The sequence below is a fragment of the Rattus norvegicus genome, chromosome 15 (assembly GCF_036323735.1).
Source record: "Rattus norvegicus strain BN/NHsdMcwi chromosome 15, GRCr8, whole genome shotgun sequence".
Lineage (NCBI taxonomy): Eukaryota > Metazoa > Chordata > Mammalia > Rodentia > Muridae > Rattus > Rattus norvegicus.
In genome coordinates, this window is record NC_086033.1 from 45,699,375 (window position 1) to 45,720,086 (window position 20,712).

At 45.9% G+C, this 20,712-nt stretch overlaps 1 protein-coding gene across 2 annotated transcripts in view; it reads left to right on the top strand.

Annotated features, from left to right (window-relative positions):
- Positions 1–20,712, top strand: part of Ebf2 (EBF transcription factor 2) — a 198,880-nt gene that overhangs the window by 88,426 nt on the left and 89,742 nt on the right. The gene's annotated exons all lie outside the window — the stretch shown is intronic.

Genomic DNA, 20,712 nt, shown 5'->3' on the forward strand with positions numbered 1-20,712 from the left:
CATGCACACACACAGACAATTTTAAAAATCTGACTCGGAATGCCTTTAATCCCAGCACTTGGGAGGCAGAGGCTGGCAGGTCACTATAAGTCTGAGGCCAGCCTGCTCTACAGAGCGAGTTCCAGGACAGCCAGAGCTACACAGTGAAACCCTGTCTTGGAAAACAAACAAAATCCGACTTGGAGAAATGCTTTCAGGTCTTTCAATGACACAAATTCAAGTACACTATTACAGAGACTGATTTGGGTTAAGAAGGTCTAAACAGACCCCGCTCTACTGGAAGAATGTCTTTACTCTTAAAATCTGAGAAAAGTGAATAAATGAAAAGTCATGGTTCAGAGGGACATTGCACACCTGAGTGCTAGCATCATATAAGAAGATTTTCTTTTGCTTTTGTACAATGTCATGACGTGTTGCTACTGTGCAAGCCAACAGTGGAGACTACACCATACTTGTGTGTGTGGAAGGCTTCTCCAGAAAAGAACATAGCTTGGGAGAACCAAGGGCTAGGAGCCAGAGGCCTGATACCATAAATCAACTCCAGGGAGATGAGATTACAGAGACACAGCCCTTCAGAGGGTGTTAAGTAAGGTCTGCCTCAGGGACAACTGTGAAAAACGATGACCAAAGAAGTATCAGTGTTCATTCTGCCTTGGTGACAGGGTGAAAGGGTGCTCTTCCTTGCCCTTTAATCACATTTGTTTAGGAGCCATCTGAGAATCCATACTCTGCAATCTCTGGCCCTGCCCATTTTGGTTGCTATATTTTAGATGTGACTCTTTCACTAGGTGGAGAAAGGTACAGAAAAGAAAGGGTGAGCACACATGACAGGATCTGGGGCAGAGGGATTTGAACTGATCACCAAACTGGCTACAGTGTAATAGCTAGGGCTGAGCAGGTGAGCCACAAACTTGAGAAAAACAAAATAAAACCCAAGACATCCCCAAACAACAAGCTAGAACCAATCGCACCTCAGAACGGAAGATAGTGGACACCTTTGACACTTCTGGTCATTTACTAATAAACTGTTATGTTGCCACTGAATAGGCTAGCCAGGAAAACAGCCTTGGTCTGTTACTGGCTAGGCAGAGCCATCTAATGTAAGGAAGAGTTCGTCATCCCTAAGAAATAAATACCAAGTGTTTCTTCCTTGTTCTCCCAAAGCTGGTCCTCAGATCATCCTCCCCGCGGGCTCTTACCTGCTGTCCTTTCACAGAGAGTCACATGATGAGGCTCTGATAGGCCTGGCCCTGACAGGCATTCTCATGGGCTCAGGTGGACTGTGTCAGCAAGGGTAGGACAAACAAAGCTTCTAGATGTGACTTTATAATTCCCCTTGCAATCAAAGTGGAAAGAGGCCACTTCAGCGCAGCGCGGAACAATAACAAAACTAAACATACTGGGTCACCATATGTGGGAAAAAGTTCTCTTGGGCCTTTTTGTACACACCCAGGGAGTGAAAGAGAGAAAGGGGGAGAAGGAGGCCCCACCGGCAATGTCTTTAGGTAGTATAAACAAGGGCTAGTCACTGGCATGGAGTGGAGGCTCAGATTCCAATAGCACTCGATGGGGAGCCTTCCTTAAAAAATTACAAGAAGCTGGGCTGGAGCTGGTCCATGCTGAGAAAGGCAGAAGAAGCAAAAACAAGAGTAAATGAATGGAAATTAAGCAGCAGGAAATAGGGATTTGGCACAAAGTTGGAATTTGAAACTGTGGAGAGGTGTCAGTGATAAGGCTGTATAGGGTTTCTGGCCAAGAGAGGAGAGAGAGGAGAAGGAGAAGGAAGCAGATGTGTTCATTGAATAAAGTGCAGATGGGAAGGGGACAGGAGGAAAGGACGCTGGGAAGTCAGACTGAGTGGAGGTACATTTACGTTCAAGCGAGGCTTTAAAATTGTTTTCTCCATACGTCTGGATGAAGTTACAGGTTGGTTCTGATTGTTCCAATCCACTGGAGAGATGGAGGCGAAGTTTATTCGCTTTTACCTCTTCCTGCTTTGGGCAGCCTGGCTTATTTCTGATGGAAGGCTAGGACCGGCTTGGGGCAGCTAAGACCAGGTGTGCATCTCGGGTAGGGGCTCTTCTCAGCTTGTTTTGGTTTGAAATATCTGGAACATCTCTGGCGATCTCAGATCATTGTGCAGGATCACTGACCATCAGGGAAGCTTAGGGAAGACCTGTAGCCTGGGAGTCTGGTCAACCCTCTGCTTCTCTAGTGGCCTGGCCATTTGGGTTCTGCCTCTTATGTGTCAGTGCTAGGTTGGCCGACCACTGGACACAAGGTTAACCCACTGGGACAAGAATGAGGTCTAGTACTCTCATTGGGCTTTTAGAACAGGAAAGGCGAACTTTACCGCTAAGCTGTGGTTGTCCCTGACCTAGGGCTCCACAGACAGTGAGGATAAGAGGCAGGTGGGTTGACAGGAGATGGCAGCGAGAGTTTAGTGGGTCTCCTGCTCTGAGATACCTGATAAAGTCACTTCGCCATCCATATCACCAGTGGGGCTAACAGTTGCCACCCTGTGTGTTTTAGAGGTGTCGTTTGCTGAGGCAACATGCATGGGAGTGCTTTGCAAATACCCTGTGGTACCTTTCACAAGGTACCATCTTATCCTTTTCTACTTAGCGGAGTGCTGTGGTTTTAGAGCGGAGATGGCAATGCTTTCTCGCAAAGAGAGGAAGTGAGCATTTCTGACCCTTCTATCCCTCATCTCAACAGCAGAGGGCATGGCATGGCGATGTTGCCAAGTATCTCCAAGGGATCAATGTGGATATCAGCGAACACAGGGCGTGAGTGACTTGTGTGCTTTCCTCCATTTGATGAGCAATGCTTCCTTGGGGATGAGCACAAATGTCATGTTTTCTCTATTAATGTTGTTGACATAATAGGCTAGATTACACTTAAGCCTTACTGTGTGTCCCCGTGGGAGAGAGAATGCCATTTAAATGTTAGCATTGAAGAAGGAAAATTAGATAAGCTCGGAGAGGGGATGGCCATTGAATGATTCCCTCTTACAGCATACCACCTGCTCGGTAGAACCCCCAACCTTCTACTTTCTCTGATAATTCTGGTTCCCTTTCCCTCCTTGGGGTTCTGGCCTGTGTATCATGACTGTTCCATACTCCTGGGGAGGGGGACATGTTACTACATCAGTTCTTTTTTGTGTGATTTAAAATCTTCTTTGTGTTAATTGGGTATTCGTGTATATGTGTGGTGCTGTTGCATCGATGCCCATGAAAGTCAGAAGGGGACATTGAACCCTTGGGAGTTGGGTCACAGGCAGTTGGGAGCTGTCTGATGTGGATGCCAGGAGCTGAACATGAGTGCCCTGCAAGAGCAGTCCATCTTGACTGCTGGGCCATCCCTCCAGCACCCTCAGTACCTTTACACATGCCCACGAGAAAGGAAGTAGCAGTTGATCTTAGCCAGAAAGACAGCACCCTTTCCTCCACCTTAGAGTCAGTTTCACAAAGCCCAGGCTGGTCTTAAGCTTACTCGTATCTAGAATGATTTTTAATTTCTGACCTCGTTTTGATCTCCCAAGTGCTAGGATCATAGGCAGGTGCTACCACACCTATTTCATGTGGCCGGGATTCAAACCCGGGACACCATGCATGGCAGGCAAGCAGTCTACCACCTGAGCTGCATCCGTAGCTCCAGAAAGAGAGCTTCAGAGGGGCTTCGGCTTTGATGTATGAATACAGGGAAACACCTCCCACTTGGCTTACCACTCAAGCTACGGAAGAGTCTAAACACTGAATCTTCCCTTTTCCTTCCTCATCGTTTATTCTTCCTGTTCTGTCACTCCGCAGGTTGTATACAAGTATAGAATCGGTTAGGAGAACATTTCAATATATTCTCATGAAGCTCTGTTTTCACATTTATGTTTCAAGACATGAGAATGGGCACTAAACATATCAATCAGTGTTTACTAAACCCCTGTTAGGTCCTTCATTTTAAAATTAGGACCAAATGCCTAGTGTGTCATAAAATATAGGGTGCTACTGTCAATATGTATGTCCCCAGAACTTTTCTCTATCAAAGCTCACCATTCTGATGTGTGTACCCTTTTCTCACTGTAGCAAATATAATGGCCTCCCAGCTGCTTTCTTGCCTCCAGGTTCCTTCTGGAGTCTTCCATAGCAGCTCTGTGACCGTTGCTGGCAGGATCCATCTCTTTGGCCATCCAGGATCAGGCTCAGTTGCCAGACCTGCTCCCCAGTGAGCAGCCCTGAGTGTAGGTATCCTCTGTGGCCATCTGTAAATAAATGCAGTGATCCTCTGTGAGCCTTCTGTCACCTTCCCAGCTCCTTTGGCTCCAGGGCAGGTTGTTTGCAGCTTTCTCATGAGTTGGCATTATGTGTGTCCTTACAACAGAGGCCTTGGGTCCCCAGCCAGCAGCAGTCACTGTGGGGAGCAAATGAGGCATGCAGTAAGCCATGGGGAAGACAGTCATAGCATAGTTAAAATTGTGTGCTAGGGTCTTCCTGAACCATATGGTGCTATGACAGCAGTAGTCAGGGGAGGGGGTCCCCAAACACATGAAAGGAGGGATGTGGACTGGAGCCCTGCTGGGTCTCAGAGCAGAGATTGGGTTAGTCCTGGAGGCAGGAGAGAATACATTTAACTAAGAAGAGGGCCTTGAACTTGAGGGCAGTCAGCAATAATGGGAAAATGTCATAGTGGGGGGAGGGTGGGGTAGGTGGGGTGATAGCCACCCCAGGCTATGGAAATACTTTTTCCTCAGTGTCTCAGAGCATTTGTGAGAACCAGTGTCTAAATACCTGTCCAAGCAAGAACCCTCTGACTAGCCACCTTCCCAACTGTTAGAAGGGACTGACCATGGAAGGCTGGACAAGGGTTTCTATCTGCAAGGAGGTTATAATCACAGTAGTAAAGGCCCAGCAGCTCTGCTCTGGGATCCACCAATGCTGTGCCCTGGGGAACCCAGGGCTTTCAAAGCCTGGTTTGGGTTCCCACACAGCCCATTGTCACCCTTCCTCCACAAGAATTATTTTGAGCCTCTTCTGTCATCCTTCTCTCCCACACATTCCCTTAATACGACTAGAAGATAGCTAGTTGGTGCTAACATATGTTCTTATAATTATGTTGCTAGCATGATAGATTATTTATTTGTCTTTTTTTTTTGAGTCCCCGATCCGTGTACCACAACTAAGGATCTTGTTTAAATGAAGAGGTACTAACGCACCTTGACAACAGCTTATTTAAAAAAAAAAAAAAAAGGAAGAAGAGAGGCCCCAGCCTTCAAGAGGTCTCTAATCTGTAGCCATCTGTTTGCTATGCACCCTAATGCACATCTTTGGGGAGACTGGGTCTCCATGCACCTAAAGAGGTATCACAGCTACCCAGTAATGTAAGCTGCTTGTTTCTGGCCAGAGGAGGGGGTCCAAGGGCCCAGCCCTGTGGGGTGTCCTCCTGCCTTGAAGTGTCACTCACCTGTGGAAGTGCCCCGTAAGTGGATCTGGGGCAGGGAAGTAATGCAATCCTTTCTCTTATCACAGATGGGAGGTCTAATGATCTGAGCACAATGTCTGCTTAGGGTGACATAGAACTGGTCAGAAGTCAGGCCCCACATCAGCTGTCTGGCTTTGGATTCCATGTCTTCCCCATCTATGGACTGAGCCTTTGTATTATCAACTTTTCAGTTGCTGCAATAAAAAAAACCACAACTGAAGCAACCAATAGGAGAAAGGGTTTATTTCAGTTTCTGGTTCCAGAGGGATAGATAGGAGTCCATCATGATGGGGACTGTGGCAGCAAATGTCAGACAAGGAATGTCAAACAGGAAACTCAGTGCTCACATCTTGAACCAAAAGCAAGCACAAAGCAGAGAGAGGGAGAGGAGGATGGGGAGAGGAGGGGGAGGGGAGGGGGAGGGGGAGGGGAGGGGAAGGGGAGGGGAGGGGGAGGGGAAGGGAGAGGAGAGCACAGGAACACTGGAGATGCCGAAAGACTCTGAGATCAAAGCCCACCTCAGTGACATACTTCCTCCAGCAAGGCCACGCCTCCTAAACTTAGCCAAAGGGTGCCTACGACTCAATTACTCAATTAACCAATTACTCAAATGACCAAGATGATGGAGAACATTCCATCTTTTATTCAAACCACTACAGCCACAGTGTAAGGTTCCCCCAGGGGAAACATGTTTCCCTCAGCCCATCTAGGAGTCAAGCAGAAGGAAATTAACTCAACCCAGCAAGTGTGGCTCTATTTTTATTTCTAGAAAAAGCATATTCTGACTAACCTCCTTCCATTAGTCTCTCAACCAGCATTTTCTGAGCATCCAGCCATTGAGGATGGGATAATCAACCCAATGAATTGCTACCCTCTGGGATTTTCCAATATGGAGGCTTGATGCCTAAGTCAAAGAGTCATTATGATCCAGGTGCTATAGTGAGAAGCAGCCTGTGAGCTGCATACAGTTCCATGAAGACACAGGGCAGGGGCCCAACTCTGAGCTTGGTAGTGCTGAGGGGCTTAGCAAAACCTCTTTTCTCTCATATTCTTGCTCTGTTGCTGGTGTAGGTGGCCTTCCAGAAGTTTGTTTGCCTCTTTAGACAGTCTGAGAAAAGTGTGCAGTTTACCTACTGCATGTGCAAGAAGAAAGAAGAGAGCGAGCCCAGGTTTCCAGGAGGCAGAAGTGATGTTAGGGAAAGGACTCTTCCTCACCAAGCCTGCGGGAAGAGCTCCTGGTCACTCTGTAGGGGCAAAGTTGTGCAATATGACCTGTGCAATAAGACGAAAGAAAGCCAGTGAGGCAGTAGCATGGGTTGGAATGGGCAGAAAGAACGGGGTGGGAGGAATGGGCGTTTGCTTGAGTTTTAAATAAAGCATCATGTTTGTCAAAGTGAAGGGAAGATGGAAGAGTGTGTGTGGCAGGGAGGGGAACCAGCAAAGCCTGCAAAAGACAGTGACATGGCAGGCTGAGGGATGAGACAGAGGAGTAAGAGGATATGGAAGAGTCCTTAACCCAAAGACCGCCCAGCCTCTTTGCAAGTATACCTCCACTCCCTGCGATGGGGGGTGCTGGTCCTAGTTTGCCTTGCGCGGCCTCGTTTGTATGTCAGCAATGGGCTCTGTATCTTTGTGTGCGCATGTGCACGAGTGTGCCGGCATGTTTCTGAGCATATGCCACATATGTGTGGATGCCCATCGAGGCCAGAAGAGAATGTTGGATCCTTGGATCTAGAGTTATGAGTGGTTGTGAGCAGCTCAATCTCGGTGCTGGGATCTGAACTTGAGTCTTCTTGGAGCACTTGGCCAAGTGTTCACGTTAAAAATTACTTAAAGAATAACCTCTGATGATTTATGTTAGTCTTGACCCCTGTCTTTTTCTAGTCAGAGCATCTACTTGAAGCCACGGTTTATCTTATCTTTGCTTGCCTGCCTAGAAAATGGGGGCGCACTTCTGGCGCTGGTTCCTTCCTAGGGATGCACGCAGCCCATTCCTTCATTGGTGGAACGTAAGAGCAGTAAACACTGCATGATCTTTTCTCTAGCTGAGCATGTCCATCCTCTCAACTCCCGAGTGAATTTCCAGGTTCCCGGAGATCAGGCTGACCAAAAGGATTAGAGAATACAGTTTTGTGACTTGGGAAACATTTGCGAATTGTTTGGACAGAGGCAGCATAGAAATACCAGGTGGCCATTAGGAAATAGGAGAGTGGATTCCAACCAGTGTTGTGCCATTTACCCCGGCCTCCTGGGTGGCCAGGGAGGGTTCTGGAGCAGAGAAAAAAGGGCTGTGTGTGGGGCTGGTCTTTCTCCTGCAGCTGGACAGGCCTGGACTGCCGCTCACGTGATCACCTCTCACAGCCGGCAGGGAAGATTCTAGTCTCTGGCACCATCCACCAAGCGCCTCTTTATGAGTACTAAATTTGTAAAAATTATAAATGAAAATGAGGTTGTGTGTTATTTCAGCATGTGTTCTATTTAATGAAATAAGATGGTGATATCAAATTACTGGCTAATTTAATTGCCTGGAAAAATTAATTTCTAAAAATGCCAAATCAGAAGGAATAGGGAAACAGTATCTATTTTTGATTTTCATTTGGGATGAAAGCTATACAGAGATTTTTGTTTGATTCTTTCTTTAAAAAACCCATGAAGAATCACCCTGTCTTGGGATGGAGAATCAATTTAGTCAACAAAAAGAAAAAAAATTTAAATAAAATTGTGGTTTCAATTTGAATTATACATGGCTCTTCAGTGATTTTTTTTTTTAAATCGATCTGTGCTAAAATTGTGGCAGTTTAACCCCATTTGTGAGCAGACTTACCAGCTTGTGAATTATGTATTTCTGATACTATTTGGAGCACCAAGGTATTAAGACTGCCTGGGGGTTGCCCGAATCTTAGGACTAGGGTCCATACCTGGGGCACCTAACGGACAGTTATGGTGACATCTTTGAACCTAGGTCTTAGCTGAACAGACTTTAACCTGTTCTTCCCTGGTGAGCTTCTGGTCTTTTATGGCTGCAGTAAATCTTTCTCATGGGTCCCAGTCAGTACTCAGATACAACCATGGACAATGAGACACACAAAGCAGTGACCAACTGTGGCTAATTAAACTGCTATAGGAGCCTGGAACTTTCTAGCACAGTAGTTCTCAGCCATCCTAATGCTGCACCCCTCTAATACAGCTCCTTATGTCATGATGACCCCTGACCATAAAATTATTTTTGTTGCTACATCATAACTATTATTTTGTTACTGTAATGAATCATAATTGTAAATATCTGATATGCAGGATATCTGATATGCAACCCACAAGGGGGTCATGACCCACAGGTTGGGAACCACTCTTTCACAGCATGTTAGCAGATAAACTGACACCATGTGCTTTCCTCAGGCATCCTCTATACAATATTAACACTCTCTGGTTTTTAAAAATTTTTTCCTTTGAGACAGATTCTTAAATAGCCCAGGCTGACCATAGACTCCCTATGGTGCCAAGGATAACCTTAAAATTCTGATACTTCTGTCTCTGACTCTCAAACTCTGGGATCACAGGCATGGACCACAATGCCTCGTCTATGGGGTACCAGAGATCAAACTGAAGACCTTGTGCATGGTGGACAAAACTCTACCCACACAGCCATATCCCAAGCCATCTTTCTGTTTAATAAATGCCCTCCCATACACAATATGATGGGTACCACTGATGTAGCATTTTAGTGAACTTTGACATATTGAAGCCCACCTGAGGGGTTTAGAGAAGTCTTTGGTAAAGACTTAGAACCAGTGAGCTGTAACCCATCCTGTAACCCATCAGTCAGTGACAAAAGAAGAAAGCAGACAACTCAGTGGATGCCCCTAACTTCAGACAACTTACACTAACCCTTACCATTCCTGCCTTCAAATGATACTTACTAATATCTCTGGGCTAGCATGCTAGAGTGGGTTATCTTCCTTAAGTAAAACCACACACACATCCGCCTTAGCCTGTCTCTGTTCTGCTGTGCTGTTCAAAAAGGTGACAAAATTAATGTTTCTAGAAATAATGATTTAGCTCTTAACTGATTTAAGACATTTCACCACAAATGTCATCCTGTGTGGTACTGATGAATGCCCCCAGGCCAGCCCTAGGCAGATCTGTGAAGTAGGCTGAGATTATTTTCCACGTCCATGCCTGCTTCTAAGAGCAGTCACTTTCTGCCAACGCCATCCTCTCCCTCAGTCCCATGACCCCCTCCTCCATTGCCAACGGTGCCCTTCTAATGCCCTTGGCTTTTTCTCTAACAACGAACCAATGACCAGATGATCTGGAAGCCTCCCACACTGAGGCATTGGCGACTTCCTGCATTGCCTTTCTTGGGGGTGCTTGTATTTTAAAAAGAAGTCATAAAGAGACACCATTGATACCCAGGGTGTTTCTCCCTGCCCTTGCTTGTCACAATTAGTGGCTGATCTCTGGGTGATTTGATTTTTACTAAACTCAAAAGAGGATCCCTGTTAGAGTGTGTGTATGCATGTGTGTCTGTGTGTGTGCCTGTGTGTGTATGTGTGTGTGTCTGTATGTGTATGTGTGTGTGTGTCTGTGTCTGTATGTGTGTGTGTGTCTGTCTATCTCTGTGTGTGTCTGTGTCTGTGTCTGTATGTGTGTGTCTGTGTGTGTGTGTATGTGTCTGTGTGTATATGTATATGTCTCTGTGTCTGTGTGTGTGTACGTGTGTTGTGTGTCTGTGTTTGTGTGTCTGTGTGTGTCTGTGTGTATGTGTGTGTCTGTGTCTGTGTGTGTGTGTGTATGTGTGTGTGTGTGTGTGTGTGTGTGTGTGTGTGTGTGTGTTAAGTCCAATGACTTCTGACATGGTTTCTAAGGGTACTTTCAGTATCTCTTAGGGATCGAATGGAGACGTCAGCATAGCGTAGTCACTACACAGCATGCCGAGGTGCAGGCCCTGGACAGAAGAACAATACCAGCCACTTCTTTTGGGGAACTTGCTTGATTTCCTGTTTTCACAGCAGTGGACTCCTGTTTCCCAAGTGATGATGAGGACCAAGGGACTGGATGCACAGACAGTGATCAAATAGCATGAGAAGAACCCTTAGTAAATGGCATGAGCAATGGCGCCGGTGGAGATAGTTCTTAAAAATAACAGTGTTTGTACAAGACCTGTAATTATTTCCAGCCCTTGAGTTGGTGTGTTTTGGGGTCTCTGGGTAAATCATAGGAGCCCCCATGCCTCTGGATGTCAGCAACCATAGCTGGAGTTTGAGCTGAAGCATTTTACTGGCCTCCTTTTTGCAGACAGAAAGACCCCAAGCAGTCAGCACCACTGTCGCATCAGACTGAGGTGCTCCCAGGGTTCCAAAACCCTGGGGTTCTGAGAGATGTATTCATCTTTCAGTTAAGGCTCCATTTATTTCCCCTGTGTTCAGGGGCTCAAGGAGGGAACCAGTATTTCCTTTACTTTATGAGTCATGGCTGTTCTGTCATTTTGGGAAGGGCCTCGGGCCCCTCAACAGCGTTATCCCTGTCCAATTATCTCGAGTGAAGGCACACAGCAAAGAGTATTTCCTTTCTAATGTAGTTATAAATGTCGCGTCAGTGGGAGATTCAGGAATGTGATCAGGAGTTCCATTTCCTAGTCAAACAGGGTGTAATTACAGGGGGACTCTGGGCTCATCCCTCAAAGATATTGTGACTGGGGAGGGAGTGGATCAGAGGGGACCAGGGAAAGGACTGTAGTCTCGGAAGAGCCTCTCTCTCTCTCTCTCTCTCTCTCTCTCTCTCTCTCTCTCTCTCTGACTTCCCTTATTCAGCTATAGAACTAGTTTGTATCCCCAGGGTGACAATACCTGTTCTCTAGAGATGTAGCAATTGGGGCTTTCATTCATAACATACAACACTTGCAATGGGGGTGCAGGAGGCAGGGGGAGACTTAAAAGTTGTCATTTTGACTTCCCTCGGCAGAGTCATGGAGAGAGCTTGTTCTAGAATTCTGATTTCTGCTGAGACCCCCTGTCTAGTCTAGAGAAGGACTGTAGAAAGGCTCTACAAGTGAAGGATGCTCGTGACTAGGCCCTCTGGAAGAATGTTCTGGTTCCATCTGTAGCTGTATCCTTTGTCTTCTGTGTAATGGACTCCACTCTGAGCTGTGCGTCACAGTTGCCTGCTCCCCCCACAGAGGAGGAAATCCAAAATGGCAGATCACTGGGGTCTATACCTGAGGTCTGATTCAAATTCACAGGAAGGGAAAACATCTTCAACTCTCCTTGGGATAAGAGAGAAATATCAATTGTTGCCCAGACTGAGGAATGCCCGGAGTGGATGAGGAGTGAAGAAGGTTGCCTGATATGGCAGAGGCTGGAGGATGGTGTGCCGCACTGCAAAACTCTTACAGGAATGCAAGGGAGACACTGCGGCCAGAAGGGAAGAGGGCCAGGTCATCAAAGGGCCCATGGATCAAGTGAAGGAGTACATTCTCAGGTCTGAGAGCTATGTCTTCGGACACCATATTAAGAACATTTCAGTAGGAATGGAACGTTATCAAATTTGACTTTGAGTAAGACTGGAGTGTGGGGCTTTGAAGAGTTATGGGGGAGTCACTAGGGTTCCATTAGCTGTAACCAGGCCAAAAGATCTAGAGGTTTGAAAGGCAGAGTGGAGGAATGAACTTGAAGGTTACTTTGAGATAGAATCATAGGAGTTTGATCAGATTTGAAAATGAGACTCAAGGAATTCTGAATTGTAAGTGTAGGATTAGGGTTAGGTGGCTGGAGAGTATGCTAGTCTATGTTTTGTTGCTACAACAAAAATACACGTGACTTGACACCCTTAGAATGAAAGCAGGTTTCTGAGTCTGATTCAAGTTTAAGGACGGCACCATGAGATTACTTTCTTGCTAGCACAGGCACGAGGTTTGTAGAGTATAACAAGGTGAGTGACAGAGACCGCTCTCTCCTCGTCCTTATTGCCTCCTCTTTCAAATATCTATTTATCTTGTGTGTGTAACTATTTTCCTGCATGTGTACATGTGCACCATATGTGTATCTGGTACCCATGAAGGTTAGAAGAATGTGTCAGGTTTTCCAGATACGGAGTTAGAGATGTTTGTGAGTTTCCATGGGTGCTGAAAACAAAATCTAAGTCCTCTGCCAAAGCATCCAGTGCTCTGAACCACTGAGCATCTCTCCAGCCCTTCTTCCCTTCTTCCTATATAGTCACTAGTATTCAATGATGGGGGTCTATCTTGGGAGTCTTACCCAACCCTAATTACTAAGTTTCTACCTTTAGTACCACAGTGCTGATTCTGTTTCAGCACATGAACCCTTTAGGGACTCAGCTGAGTTCTATTTAAACCGTAGCGCGGGGTGACGCTACATAGTGGTGTTGTTGAGAGACAGGATCTGGCCTGGGTAATGGTTGAGGAAGCTTGTAGATATCGAGGAGAGGAAATCTTTCTCATAGCAGCAATTGCCCCTCAGCCATACTCCAGATGACTGGCTTTGGTACCTTTCCTTTTCTTTGTCCAGTATCATCTTCTCTTGCAGCGTGTTTGCCTGGATAAGATGTGATGGAGCAGGCTAGGCACAGGTCATGGATTAGAGCCAGCTCCTATTCCCAGTAGTTTACACAGTAGGCCCTTCATACACATGCTCTAGACCCTGCCGTAGCTATAACTCATATTCTGTGTCCCATTGCCAAAAGGCTTTGTTCCTTAGTTACTATATCCTTCCAGATGAACTGTGAGAGCAAAGCTTGGGGGTTTGGGCTATTAGAAGCAAGTGGATCTTACCTTTTGTTGTTCATTTTGTGAGACAGAGTCTTGGTATAGAACCCAATCTAGCCTCAAGATCCTCCTGCTTCAGCCTCCCAAGTGCTGGGATTATGGGTTCCCATGTAGAAGCATGGGCACAGATGATCCTAGAGGTCAAATCTCTCTCTCTCTCTCTCTCTCTCTCTCTCTCTCTCTCTCTCTCTCTCTCTTTATCTCTCTCTCTCTCTGTGTGTGTGTGTGTGTGTGTGTGTGTGTGCGTGTGTGTGTGTGTGTGTGTGTGTGTGTGTGTAGAGGAGGGCTGTATGTGAGTGCGAGGGTTGCATGTGTGCATACGTGTATTTGCAGGTAGGAACCAGGAAACCACCTCAATTGTTTCTCAGACACCATCTCTTTTCTGGGAGACAGAGATAAGGTGAGGCAAGCACTTTACCAAAGGAGTCATTCCCCAGCCTCGGAGCCCTCTTCCATCATCAATACTGAGTTCTGAAAATGGCATTTTCCATCATGTTAGACAGTGGGAGTGATAATTTGGCCCCATGAAGACTTGGTCTTTTGACAGGCAGACCAGGGAGATGGCAGCTACTTTGCCAGCTTGGACAAACCCTTCAAGCTGCATCTTCTTGAGACTTTTGATACCATAAGGCAACATAATGTATTACTTACTGGTAAAGGCTCTTCGACCTTCAATGAAAGCAAGACATTTTAGTGACTTGGGGAGTCCTAGTACTAGTGTACCCTTGTGTATAGCACTGGGAGTATGAATCCACATAATGAGTTTTCCTCTAGCTACTCATGCGCACTTGCACGCGCTCGCACACAGACACACAGACACAGACACACAGACACACACACACACAGACACACACACACACACACACACACACACATTCAACAGAGTTGGAATCAGAGTTATTCCCCCTCCACAGCTTGCATCTAACTCCCCATAATTCTAGTTGCAAACCAAATTTTGGGGATCCTTCATAGACTGCATTTTCAGAACAAAAGCCCCTCAGACTCTCACTGGGCCCTGACTATATCCCTAAACAGAAACTTGCTCAAGTTGAAGAGGCATGAAGACAAGGAGGGAACACTTGATTCTGTGTGAGGGACTCCCTTCCCATAAGTTGATATTTTGGCCAAGAGACTCTTCATACTGGTGAATGGGGATGGTCTCTTTCTTCCTTTCTAGCTACTGGTGCTTGAAACTTCATTCAGGTGAAGAGCCAGAGGAGAAATTACACAGAAATGTAGAAGAGGTGGGAGCCATTACCTGGTTGTGGAGTCAAGACACTCTCACAGAAACCCCCAGAATTACAGAGGGGAAAAATGTCAGAAATTCCCTGGACTGTGCTCCATATAGACTAGGAATCTGTCGTCCAATAGGAACTTGTGTGAAACCAGATAGAAGCAGGGTAGGGCCACAGCAAAGGAATGTTGGCCAAGTAGCCCTATGTGAAAGGCCACCAGAATCATGCAGGCTCTGAAACCAGCTGAGGGGACCATGTCCAGGCAGTAAGGCCTAGACAAGCTAGGCAAGAATCTGGGGGCCACATAGCAATTACGAGTGTAAAGAAATAGTGAATCTGTCCTCGCCCTTCTGGGTCATTATTTTTTTTTCTTTCCTGGTTTTTTGTTTGTTTTTTGTTTTTGTTTTGTTTCTGGTTTTGTTTTGCTTCTGCCCTTAAGGCAGTGTTTCACTATGTAGACCTGGCTAGTCTGCAACTCAGCATGTAGACCAGGCTCGCTTTAAACTTACAAAGATCTACTCGCCTGTGCTTCCAGTCGAGTGCCTAATGTTACTGTTTCCTTTTTGAGAACCTGAAATCCAAAGGGGTCAGTTGGTGTTTTGACTGCAGGCCTGAGAACCTGTGTCTTCTGCCAGGTCAGAAAACCATGGGCACTCAGTGGGATGGACCACTGTCCTGACAACTGGATGGCCATGTAGTTTGTGGAAAGGCGACTGTACGGTGAATCCTGTGCTGCACAGGATCCAAACTGTGCTCTTTGACCTCTCCTTTCTTGCGAGCACTTTGTAGTCCTATCCAGGGAAAGAAGATGGAGAAGCCTGACAGTCAATCAGCCATATTGCATCAGGGAGTCTAAAGGGCTCTCAAGGTATGGATGGGGATGCTTGTGAGTTTGAAGGTATGGATGGCTGCTTGCTGAGTGCTGGGGCCCAATGTTGCCCATTAATTAACTTCATGTTTTGAGTTTACCTCCCATGTCTGGTCATCTATCTCTTGTCTTGGTTGTAGCTTACAGCTAGGACCCTGCTTCCTGCTTTTTTTATTCCTTTCCAGATCCCTCAGTATGAGCTGAGTTAGTAGCATGTTTAGCATATCTAAAGTAGAAAGGTATGAAAGGATAGATCTTTTAAGTGGAGATCCCCTCCTTTTAGAGCACAGAAGAGGGTGAAAAGTGGCCATGCTCTGTGATGTCATAGAGGACATTGGCACTGGGTGGAGAGGAGCACTCACTGAGGGAGTGTACAACTTCCATAGCCACTTTGAACTGTAGCCTCCCGGAACTGCTCATTAAATTACCAGGGCAGGAGACATGTGGGCTTAAGGAAGCACAAAAGTACCCCCCTTCCCCATCTCTAGGGCTATTTTGCCATATATGTAACTTTGAAGTAGTTGAGGAGGGGGCTGGATGGGGAATCTGCCCCCTACGGTGACCTTAGGTGGCACTTAATCCCTATGGAGCCTCTCTAAAAGGGGGACAGGCCCCATGGGGACCTTGTGTCCATTTGCTAATGACTGTAAAAGGCTGCCCCAAACCCCCAAGCACTGGAGGAATGCTCTTGCAGTGAAGGGAATGAGAAAGAACCCAGCTCTATGAGGACATGTGACCTCAAGGCTTCAGAGGGACCATTCTTAGCCTCTCCATGTTGAACCAAGCCTAGAGGGACTGGGATTCAGGCCATTTAAGGACCTAGGGACTGACTTCTAGGTAACAGAACTAAGCCCTGGAAGAAAAAGGATCACTCCTTAAATGCAAGACATTTGAGGATATAAGAGAAAAGTTATTGGGGATAAGCTGTCACAAGTCATTAATGTAGTAGTGAATTTAATTAACCCTAGGGAACACTTACGCCTTCTAATAAATATATATTCTATATACATAGTCTAATATATGTATAATGCATACATATGTAATATATATCCCCTATGTATATTATGTATACACATATATACATACATATGTGCATACATACACATTATATATATTTTACGTGTCAGACACTATGACAGTAAAGGTCTGGGGGAGTCCTCCATATCTCCGGAACTAAAGTATATGCACATAAATACACAGGAAGATGGGCTATGTGCACTGCCCCATTCTCTCCAATCTGTTGTACCCCGGCTAGGTCCCCAAGTGACAGCTCAGAAGTGAATGTGTTCCCTGTCCCCATAGCTGATGGTCACCATGGGCTATGTATAAAACCTCTTAGTAGTCAGCATTCCAAACTAGAAAAGCTTTTAGTTGCTAGTTGTGAATGTGTCCAAAAGATCTGCTAGAGAGATAAGTGTAAAACATCTTTAAAAGGGGTCTACAGAGATGGCTCAGAGGTAAAGTGCTTACGTGCAAGCTTGAAGACTTGAGTTCAATTCCCCACAACCCAGTTAAAACTGTTAAAACTCAGGCATGGTGGTATACACTGATATCCCCAGTGCTGGGGAGACAGAGACAGAAACAGGCAGATCTCTGAGCCTCCTAGTTCAACCAGCCCAGCCTACCTAGTGAGTTCCAGGCCATTGAGAGCCCCTGTCTCAAAAAAAACATGGTAGACAGTCTGAAGAACACACACACACACACACACACACACACACACACACACACACACACCACACACACACACACACACACACACACACACACACACACAGCCTCACGGGGTAGTGTTTAACAACACAGTGGGGCTTCTGTCCGGTTCTCTTTGGAAGTGCTTCTCTTCTCAGATTCATTTCCTCCCCAGATGGAGGACTGACAGCGGGCCAAGCATTGTACCAAAGGCAATTACATCGTGCACTCAGAAAGTTTGCTTTCTAACTGGTCTCCTCCCTTTAACAAACACCCGACCCAACCAGAGGAGATTTCTTTAGAGCACAGGTTGCTGGAAGGGCTTGTAAATGGCTGTGTTCAAACTAGAAGGCATACTCTGAGCCCCCTCAAGCGACCCCATATGGGTTTGTAGTTTCTCCATGTGTTTCACTGTGGGCAAGAACACATGTACTTCTCTCTCCAGTATTTATGTCCTCTACTGTCCCATGAATCCTGAGGTGGTGGGGATGTGCCCTTCCTCTCTCCCCAGACTCTAGTACAGTGGTAATTGGTGCCCCAGGAAATGTGTGTTGAGCAAACAAGTGGTCCTGGCATTTGGGACCACTTTGGGACAGCACAGATTTGCTTTGGACACCTACACTGCATTTTGAAAACAAATGTTACAGGTGTTACCGACAATGGTTTGCTGGGAGTGGAGAATCCTGTAAAGCCAGAAGAAAGAGGAGTAGCCAGAGGGATAGATGTAGATCACACACTCTGACGTGTTGGCGACCAAGGGCTATTGCTGGATCCTTCTGGTTATAGCGGCCCCTTTGGTGTTCTTCCATGCATAGGAACTTACAGCAGGGAGTCCAGCAATGGTGGAGAAACATGGCTTCCATTACAGTTGCCCCACCCAAGAGACTCCCTTGATTGCTCTGTCCTGTCTCCCCAAACATGTCAGATAAGAAAGGTAGACATAAAGTTTGGGGTGTCATCTCTGCTTTGTGGTCATCCTGTTCAATAGCAGCGGCCCTGCAGGGAAACAGAAGGTCCTGGGACTATAGAAGACTGTCCTCCACTCCTGCCACTCACTGCTGTCTACTCTTCATGCCCATGATGTTTGGCATCACACCCTGCCAGTTCACTCACAACATACTATGTGAAAACTATAGACATACCTATTGATAGGAAGAATCCTTATAATTGTTATTAGAGCCTGCCAGAGTGAAATATATCCTTTAGGATGAAGTTGTTTGGCGCACGGGGAAAATAATCTATGCTGTCAGCCCTGCACACAGTTAGCAAACATTTACTGGTCCACTGTGGGTGGGGGGAGGGTGGAGACAGCCGTGGTTGGGGGTCTCTTTCCCTCTACACATATCCCACATGCCTTCCCTCAAGAGGAGAAGGTAATGAAGGAAGTCATTCTTGCCATCACCTGGTTTAAATCATGACTTGCCCAGCAAAATGGGAGAGTTGCCTATTTTGAGGTCTTTGAGAATTCAGGCAGAAATCAAGCTTTTCTTTTGACATAGGCCACTAAAAGGACCTCTCCCAGCCATGGTTTCCCTTTTTATAATATTAAAGATTAGAGATGGAAGGGAATGATGGCAGAGACTCTCTTTCACTTCTGCTATTCAGGCTTTACTGATAGCCACACTGCCTGGTACTGGAATGAAGGGGAAAATGATCAGACCTACAGGGAATGAGTGTTCACCTGGGAAGCATGGTGCCTACTAGGCAGAGTTGAGCCTCCCCCAAAGGCCCAGCCCTTACCTTGCTGTCTTCTGTTCCTATGTTGGAAAAAATATGCAATTTAGAAGGTCCATGTGAGTCTCAACATGAGGGTGTAAAACCTGTTTTGTGGAATATTCTTCAGTTGAAGTCACCACTCATTCTGGCTCCGCCGCCAGCATCGGGGAGCAGAGGGGTCCCCAACTACTCTTCCTTGGAGGCCCTGTTCAGTACTATTTGTTTTCATTTAAAATTTCATTTTCTATTCTTGTTGTGTGTATGTGATATGTCTGTGTGAGTGCAGGCAGTCATGCTGCACACCACACGTGGAGAGGTTGGAGCTTCTGGGGTCTATTCTGTTTCATTGTGGATCAACCCAGGCCATTAGGCTTGGGTGGCAAGTGCTTCTATCTACTGAGTCATCTCTATGGCCATTTTTTTCTTTTTATTTGGATACAGGGTTTCATCTAGCTCAGACTAGTCTATAAACAGCTGTGTAGCTGAATTCCTGATCCTCCTCCCTATACCTCCCAAATGCTGGCATTATAAAGATAAGTCACTGGGCCTAATTTTGTCATTCTGTTTCCTCGTGGTGATATTTCTAAGTACTTTGTGACATACTCTACCGGCAAAATTTGAGTCTTCTAATCGTCATTTACATCTCATGCATATATTAATACCAATGAGCATATATATAGGTATATAGATGCATATGCTTACATATAAATACATGTAATTATAAATATATCAATATGTAATACGTTTATATGTGCTTATCACATGTGGCATGCTTGTCATATATTCATCATGCACGATGTATTTGTAAGTAGGTAAAAATTTCATCATCATCTGGTCATATCTATTTAGCTCCACAGAAGTTCTTTCCAGGACCCTTGAAGATGGATAGCTATCACAACGAAGATCTGGACCATCTGACTTTGACTTTGCCAGTGGGATAGTGTTGCAGTCTTCCTCCTGTTGAGCCAGGTCTGGTTGTGTGGGTGAACACAGCCACAGGTCCTTGTTTCTGCCTGCTAGAGCACAGATCATCTCAGGCTAGTGGTAGGAGCTCCATCTCCCCACTGCCCCCACTTGGTAGTGGAACATATTACTGCTTAAGGAGAACTGTATGATCTGAGGTTCTAGGGTACTATCGGACCTCCCTGAACCACACAGAAGTAGGCTACCTGCTTAAAGATGAAAGTCTCATTTCATCCTACCAACAACACAACCCTTTGAATTGCTTTAAAGTCCTTGGCTTCTTAAGTGTTTTCATTAAGTGATTAGTAGAAGGTCTTTCTGAGTGATCCAGACCAGCGCACGAGGATGGATCCAGGCCACCCACACATGAAAGTGTGTCCCTTGCCACTCAGACACATGGAACTAAACCAACGTGTCAGGAAACTCTGGGCTAAGCAGTCTTGGGTTAGTATTTTCACAGCAAACTTGAACCATACCAAGAAAATAGATAATACGTAGATATCTCTGAATTTTGAAGTAAATGCTCTCAACCTGAACAAACCCCAGTGATGTTAAAAAGAATCATTAGAAAAGCAAAAAGAGGGGCAGAAAAGGGTGGGAGAATTGAGCTTTGTTGGTCAGAATGTGAACTGTTACCCTTGTCTCTGAGTTTTGCTAAGTTTTGCATTTCGTCTTAGTAGTGAGGTCACCCTGCAGAAAAAAATGCAGGGTAGATGTGTTTTTGTGGGGCAGAAAGGAAAACCGAGACTGAAAGGTAGAGACACTACGTCCCTAACTGGGAGTCCTTGCAGGGGAAGGGTGGGGGCCTCTGAGAGACTCAGCAGTGAGCGGATGAAAAGGGACAGTCTCCAGTGTCTTGGAGACAGCTGGTCATGTGTAAGTTTCCATAACGTGATAAAAAGAGCTGTGGCAATCATTTAAGACTCTGTCTTCCCAGCGCCAACCAGATTTTACAAGTAAGGAAATGAAGACTCAGAAATCTATAG